Raw genomic sequence first — 8,456 nt, 5'->3', positions numbered from 1 at the left:
AGGCCCCCAGAGCCTCTAGGGGAGCTGCCTTTGGGAAAAGTCCATCCTGTTCACTCCTAATAGGACCCGACCTGCTGGTAAACCCGAATACCTGCCTCCCAGCCAGACCTCCAGGGGCACCTTCAGCCCAATAGCCTTGGTAAGTGGAGCTGACGCTTTCAGAGATGGAGGTTTAGATGTGGGGAATGGACACTAGAGGGAGAAAAGCCCAAGGATGTTGGTTACTTTGCGGCACAGCTTCCCAGCTGAGGCACTACTGATGTCTGGGGCTGCATCATTCTTTGCGGTAGGGGCTGGCCTGTGCGCAGGAGGATGCCCAGCAGCATACTTGGTGTTATGGATTAAACTGTGTTCCCCAAAAAGATATGATGAAGTCTCAACCCCTGTACCTATGAGTGTGACCTTGTGTGGGGAAATAGGGGTTTTCCTTGCAGATGTTATCAGTTAAATTAAACAAGGTTGGAGCAGAGTGGGTCCTAATCCTAATCTCTTCTGAGTGATGTTTTATAAAAAGGAAGAACAGACACAGAAACAGAGTCACACGCAGGGAGAAGACACTATGTGAGGGCTCATCTACAAGCAGCAAAGGAACACCAAAGACTGCTGGCAGTCACCAGAAACCAGGAGAGACGCATGGAACAGTTCCTCCCTCGAAGCCCTCAGAAGGAATTGACATGGCCGATACCCTGATTCAGACTTCTGGTCTTCAGAACCATGAGAAAAGAAGCTCCTGTTCTTTGAAACCATCCATCTTGCGGTATTTTGTTTTGATAGTCCTAGGCACCTATGACACCTGGCCTCGACCCACTCAATGTCAGTAGCATTCCTTGCCCTGACAGCCAAGAATGTTTCCAGACACTGCTGAATGGCCCCGGGGCGGCGGGGGGGCGGGGGGCAGAATCACCCATCTCGGTGAAAGTGCCATGTTGAATTGCTCCCCTTCTCCTAGCTTGCTCCTTTGGAAAATTAATGGCCCTAGGTCTCCTCTCTGGCATTTTAGACACTCCATAAAACTGTCCTTCACAGGGTGGGGAGTCCCTGGGTGGCACAAACAGTTAAAGAGCTTGGCTGCTAACCAAAGGCTTGGAAGTTCAAGTCCACTCAGAGGCACTTCGGAAGAAAGGCCTGGTGATCTACTTCAGAAAAATCGGCCATCGAAAACCCTATGGAGTGAAGTTCTACGGACACACACAGCGTGCCATGAGTCAGAGTTGACTCAACGGCAACTATTTGTTTGTTTTAAACAGGGTAGAGGAATCCAAGCACAGCCTACTTTTCCAGGTGGGACAACAGAGACTGAAACAGAAAATCCGGGACTGCAAGCTGACCAGAAAAGCCAGGTCTTCTTTGCAACCAGCGCCAGCCTGTGCAGCCAGCTGAAAGCAGCTGCAGCGAGCCGAGCCACGCACACTCTGAAAAGCGAGACCCGCGGCAATTTGGGAAGCGACAAAAGCCAGCCCTGCTGCGGCGCCTCCGATTGGCCTCCTGCCTCGAGCTGACAGTCATTAGGAGGACGGATGACAAAGCCGCACGATCGCTCCGCTCTGCCTCACCCTGCAGCCCAGAAAACAGGAGACAATATTTGTACACAGAGAGCAACGCTAAGCCCTCTCCCTGGTCTCCTCCCGTCGCTGAGCTTCTGAAGCTTCGATTTGAATCGGGCTTCTCTTTCCGTCCCTGCCAGCTCGGCCGCCTCGCCTCGCTGGCCTCTGCACGAAGCTGCCATCTCACTCCTCCGCCCCTGGCCTCCAGCCCCGGAACGCTGGGAAGTGACTTTCCTGCATCAGCTCCTCGCGGAAGGTTCCAGGAAGAGTCCCTGAAGGCCAGGAGCGCGCAGCACATTCAGGGGCTGCATTTTCCAGGACTCACTTGCCCAGCGTCGCCGGGATTTCAGACCCAGCGACGAAGGGAGGAGGCTGCCCATTCCCATCACATCTATTATCCAGGAAGAAAGCTCTGTCAGGACTGGTCACGCTGGCTACCAAATGTATCCCCCTGTCCCTCCGCCCACCCACCAAAAAACCAAACCAATCACCATCCAGTTGAATCTGACTCATGGTGACCCCCATGTGTGGTGCTTCATAGGGTTTTCAATGGCTGATTTTTTGGAAGTACGTCTCCAGGCCTTTCTTATGAGGCACGCTGGGTGGATTTGAACTGCCAACCTTTCAGTTAGTAGTCCAGCGCTTAACCGTCTGTGCCACCCAGGGATTCTTCCACAGGCCCCTGCAAATGTCCACAGATGAGAATCTGCAACACAGGCCTTGGATCCTAGCTATGCAAAGTGTGGTCCGAAGACTAGCAGCACCAGCATCACCTGTTATAAATGCAGAGTCTCAAGCCTACGTGGACCAGCTGAGTCATAATCTCATTTAACACAATGCCCAGGGGATTGGTGTGCACACAAAGATGATGAAGTGCTGCCTGAAGTCTATCTCAGGGGTGGGAGGAGACAACCAGAAAGAAGGGGGGGTCTGCCAGGCACCCCCAGTTCCAAGATTTCTCCTCCACATTGCGTCCCCAGGAGGAGAATTCAGGCGTCCTGGCCTCCAGTCTTCTGCCCTCGCCCCACTCAGGCAGTCGTTCTTCCAGTGAGAGGGAAAAGGCGGGGTTGGTAAGAAACCCAAGCTCTTGATGAAACAAGAGCAGTGCTGGAATGGAACAAATAAGCAGAAAAGAAAATTCCAGCTTAATGCATGTGGAAAAATTCAAAGCCTTCCCAGGCTCCCACCTCACTCACAGGAAAAGCCCACGTCCTCACCACAGACCACAAGGCACCACACGATCTGTCCCATCACCTCCCTGCCCTTGTCTCTTCCACTCTTCCCCTAACACATTCTGTTCCAGTTACACTGGCCTCCTAGCTGTTCCTCAAACACATCAGGTATGCTGCTGCCTCAGGGCCTTTGCACATGCTGTTCCCGCTGCTCGGGACACACCTCCCCCTGCCCCAAGACACCCACATGGTTCTTTCCCTCATCTTCTTTGGGTCTTTACTCAAAGGTCACCTTTTCCACAAGGCCTTCTCTGATCTCCCTGTCTAAAACTGCACCCCCTGGACACTCTCAAGCCCCTTTAACTGCTTAACTTTCTCCCCTTGGCTCTTATCCCCAGCCAAACATACGCTGTATTTTCCTTCTTCCTCTTGGTTCTTGTTTGTCTCCCCCACCAGACTGTAAGCTCCATGAAAGCAGGGATTTCTGTCTACTTTGCTCACTGCTTTGTCCGCAGCACTTAAGAGAGTGCCTGGTATACAGTAAGTGCTCAATAAATACCTATGAGTAGAAGGAAGGGTGGTGAGTCCTGCTTTCTGCATCTCTCCCCCTACTTCATCTCCTGCCAAGTCTCCAAGAGTGTGTGTGTTAAGAACATAGTCGGCCCCTTGGAATACGCAGCAGTGTGGCTGGTGAATACAAAGGAGAGGTGCTGAGTTCCTGGCGGGGGTGGGGGTGGGAGAGGCCGCACCCCAGGCAGAAGTCAAAGGTTGCACTGGGTAGTCCAGCCTGAGGAGGCCAGGCTTTCTCCGCCCCACCCAGAGTTGTGCCTGATTGTCCCGATTTAGAAAGCATAGGTTCTAACTCCCAGCTGTGGTGAGCAATGCCTCTGCTAGCTGAGCTGAGCCTTGCTGCTCCCTGATTGGCTTGGGGAGAAAGCACCTGTGTCAGCGGGATCCAGAATAATCAGCTAGTGAGGAGGCCAAGGGGGGCGGGGGATGAAAGTAGAGATGCATCCTTGATGTGAGGAAACGCTGGCTCCCGAAATGGCTCACGAAAGTCAGGAGAGCAGACAGTCTTGCAGGCAGGTGCAAATTCACAAAGCTCCCTCCCCCCGACACAACCAGAGTGATCAATACATAGACAGCCAGTGGTGAAGCCCCAGAGAGGGGCTGGGGTGACACTGGAAATGACCAAGCTATTCTTTTGAAGTGGGGGGAGATGTGCTGCATCTGCCAACGGGAGCTTGCTCTCCCAAGAGCTTAAAGTAAAATCAATTTGCCAAGTGGGCATGGCTGGCCGTTCAGCCCTTTCGCAAGATCCTGCAGAGTGTCCAAGCAATCTGTCCTTCTCTTTGTCCATCTCATTTCCACCTTTCTGTGGTTGGTGTGAAAATCAAGCCTGGTTTGTTAACTCGTCAAGACCATGCCCCACTCTGGGGCTGCCTGATGGGTGTGTTCTGAGGAAACAGACTTCAATGAGTCAACTGAGCAGTTGAGCTGGTCGGGAAAAGCTGAACAGACTTTATTTTCATATTATTTACATGCTCCTCACAATGATCAGGAACAGAGTGAGGGTGCTAGGGTCCTAGATGTATGGGTTTAGGACATATTCCATGCTCCACTAAACAAATGCCACAATTTAACTCGGCAATAAGATCAACTATGATGGGGCCATTAACAAGCACAACAACCATAATTCCAGCCACCTTGTATTGAGTGCTTCCTCTGGGCAGACACCATGCTAAGCACTTTACACACACTGTTTCAGTTTAACCCTTGCAACAACTCTACTAGGTCCGTTCTGAGGCGAGCCCCAGTTTCCAGAGAGGGGGTATTATGGCTCAAAGAGGTTAAACAAATTGCTCAGAGTCATACTGGAGGCACTGACAGAACTGAGGATCAAACCAGGTTATCCTTGTTGAAAGGTGGATGACCTTGATTTTATTTAAAAATTGGAGTTTGGGTACACCAAGAGCCTTACCCATGTGGACTGGACCAATTGGATGAGCCCTTGTTCCACTCTCAACCAACTCCCACAATTTAATTTAGTGATGATCAGCCACCGTATGTTATTCCATTTCCTCATAAGTGTAACCCTCCTACGACACCCATCCCAAATGGGTCGTATTAATGAATTTCAACTTCCAATAATCCAGTGAGCCTCTGATTCTTAGTCATGGACTTTGAACTGTCTGATTCACAACAGCAACCAAAATCAAGCCAAAAAAGAGCTCTCCACCACTTGAACAGCCCTAGACTCTAGCAGCAACAGCGTGCTAACAAGGGCAACCTTGGTGCTGCCTGAGATGTTTTCAGCACCGAGGCCAGCGGCACGCGGAGCAAGTAATTTCGCATCCAGAGATCGCAGGGCTGGGGCTGGGCATGCAAACCCAGAGTCAAGGATTAACATACTTCAAGACATTTCTAAAGACCTACATTTCACATCCAGGGTGGGGGACGAGGGGAACAGATTCATTATGTCAGCAGGAAAATCAAATGAAAAGACAATTTAAAACCCAACAGCAAATGGGTTTGATGTGTCATTTGCTTCTCTATAGAATTTTGTCCAAGAATTTTCAGCACTTTGATTCTGAAAAGAGAAATCTACCCAGGGCAGGTAGATCAAGTTTCTGCTCAGAAAACTAAAAACGTGTGCATGAGAAATAGCAGAAGAGAGGAGTTGAAAAGGTTTGGGGGTAGCAGGGCTTCCCTGGCTTGGACCTCGGGCCAGAGAGTTTCCTTCTTTGAGAAGAAGAGTGGCTACCTCACAGGTCTGTCTGAAAATGGAATGAATGGATACACACAGTACACTCAGAACAAGGCTCGGCATACAGTATGTGCTCAATAAATGTAAGCACTTTATTACCGCTTACTGTGGCTACTGTGACGATCAGGGAACATAACATGCTTATGAAAATTTAGGATGGGGTTCTTCTTCACTGTAAGTACACAATAAACATTTTATTATTTTTATTAGTATTGTTGTTGTTAGTAACTGTCAAGTGAACTTTGACTCACGGTGACCTTATGTATAACAGAACGAAACAGTGCCCAGTCCTGGGCCATCTTCATGATCATTGTATGTTTGAGTCCATTACTGTGGCTACTGTGTCAATCTATCTCATTGAGGCTGTCCTCTTCTAGCAATTGGTCTTTCCTGATGGTATGTCAAGAGTAGGTAAGCCCAAGTCTCGCCATCCTCACTCCTAAGGAGCACTCTGGTTGTATTACTATTTATTTATTAGTACTGCTACTTTATTATTAACATATGCTATTTCATTTTTACTTATTGTATTGATTTCCTAGGGCTGTTGTAACAAATTATCACAAACTGGGTGGCTTAGAAAAATAGAAATTTATTTTTTCACAGTTCTTGAGGCCCAAAGTGAAATCAAGGTACTGACACCAGCAGAGCCACACTCCCTCTGAAAGTTCTAGGGGAAAATTCTTCCTTGCCTCTTCCAACATCTGGTATCTCCTGGCATTCCTTGGCTTGTGGCTGCAACATTCCAATCTCTCCTCCATATTCACATGGGGGCTTCCTTGTGTCTCTGTCTCTCAAATCTCCCTCTCTTTTATAAGATACCAGCCCCTGGATTTAAGGTCCACCCTAAACCCAGGAGGATCTTATCTCAAGATCCTTAACTTAATTACATCTACAAAGACCCTACTTCCAAATAAGGTCTTCACAGGTCACACTGACTGGGGGCTGGGACTTGAACATATTTTGGGGGGAGACACAATTCAGCCCACCACAGCCATGCACGTCTCAGCCCCTTCCTTTTGCTGGAGAGCTCTGATGCCCAAGTTTCCACCCTCATCCTGGTGAGGCCTTCTCCAGTGTCTGAGATGTTTCCGAGAATAGAACGCAGCGCTCATGTATGATCCACTCCCTGAGTATCAGGTTCAAAGCGAATGTTGCAAACAACTCCATTGGTTTTGCTTCTCCTCTTTCCCTTTGTTTCTTAGAACTCCTTTGCTCACATGGGTTAGGATCTGGCTGGTATATCCTCTGGGCTCTAAACTGTACAGAGAAACACTATCCAGACCCCTATAAAGGGAAACCCAATGGGGCAGTTCTACTCTGTGCTATAGGGTTGCTATGAGTTGCAATTGACTTGACAGTAACAGGTTTGGCTTGGTTTTTGGTATGAAGGGAACTTATGCTTATTGTAATTTTTATGATTTTTAAAATTTATATTGTATAATTTAGAAAGTGAAAAGTCCTTACCCTGTCCTACTCCACCCCACACCAACACCACCTCCAAAATAACTACGGCCGAGACCTTGGTTCGATTCCTAGCCAATGCACCTCATGCACAGTCATCACCCATCTGTAGATAGAGGTTTGTGCATTACTATTACGCTGAGCAGGTTTCAGTGGAGCATCCAGACTAGGATGGACTAGGAAGAAGGTCTGGAGATCTATTTCTGAAAATCAGCCAATGAGAACCCTATGGATCACAATGGTCCGATACGCAACTGGTCTTGGGGATGGCGCAGGCGGGCAGCATTTTGTTCAGTTGCACATGGGGGTGCCATGAGTCAGTGGCCAACTTGACAGCAGCTAACAACAACTAGCACAAGTTTGGTGCTTATCCTTCAGAATTTCCCCCGTACATTCTTTGCACTGGCTGTTCCCCCTTCCTGGGTTATTCTTCCCTCAGATAGAGCAGGGCATCTTCCCTCATCTCCTTCAGCTTTTATGAAAACACCACCCTTCCACCTTCCTGGTGAACCTTCCTTGGCCACCATATCTAAACTCTCACCTCTGCCAAGACCTCCGTCCATCCCTCCCTTGGTTTTTTTCTTTAATCCTAGCACACTTAACACATGGAACAGATACCAGCCCCTGGATTTTGGTTTTACTTATCTTATGTATGTCCATCTCCCTCACTAGAACATCAGCCCCATTAAGCCAGTGATTTGTCTGGCTTGTTACCAGCTGTGTCCCCAGCACCTAGGACAGTGCCTGACACACAGCCGGTGCTCAGTGAATATTAATGAATGAATGAAAACAAACATACAAAACCACATTTTCTCTTTACAAAAATGGGACCAGAATACACAATATTCTGAGATTTGCTGTGTCCCTTCCCACATCCAGCACCTTTTTCCATACCAGTACAACAGACTTCACTCTTTCTAAGTGGGATGCCAGTGAATGGATCCATCAGTCTCTGTGTACTCATTCCCCTAAACACTTGCAGTTCGTCTCTATTACGAGCAGAGCTGTGATGAATAATCTGACTGTACATCCTTGTGCGCTTGTTGAGAATGTTTCTGCAGGGTAAATTCCTAGACGTTGGGCTGCTGGGTCAGAGGGGATATACACTTGACATTCTCACGGATGCTGCCCATTTATCCCCTGGAGATTTATAGCTCTATGTTTTACAGTTTTATAAAAGTAAGGTGCACACGTGAACACACGTACACTAGTGTACGTGTGTTCCATCTGAAATTAAGGCCATAATTTAAATGCACAAACTGCTCTGGAACAAAATGTTGAAACATGGAAGAATTAACATGTCTTAAGGAAAACACACACATTAAAGCAAAATGAAGGTCCTTTGATGAAGAGAGAAAGGATTAAAAAATGCTGAAACAGGTTCTACGCAGGAGGTGTTGGTGAATTTTGGACTCTGAGGTTCTATGAGGGACACGAGGAGCGAGGGTGCTTCAGGGTTAGATTCCAAGTGAGAACTGGCCTCCAGTTTATTCTCCACACAGAAGCCAGAGG

At 48.3% G+C, this 8,456-nt stretch overlaps 1 protein-coding gene across 1 annotated transcript in view; it reads right to left on the bottom strand.

Moving 5' to 3' along the window:
- Positions 1 to 8,456, bottom strand: part of CACNA1A (calcium voltage-gated channel subunit alpha1 A) — a 252,427-nt gene that overhangs the window by 211,234 nt on the left and 32,737 nt on the right. The gene's annotated exons all lie outside the window — the stretch shown is intronic.

This window comes from Trichechus manatus, unplaced genomic scaffold, assembly GCF_000243295.1.
Source record: "Trichechus manatus latirostris isolate Lorelei unplaced genomic scaffold, TriManLat1.0 scaffold00258, whole genome shotgun sequence".
NCBI lineage: Eukaryota > Metazoa > Chordata > Mammalia > Sirenia > Trichechidae > Trichechus > Trichechus manatus.
This window is presented reverse-complemented; position numbering and strand designations above follow the sequence as displayed.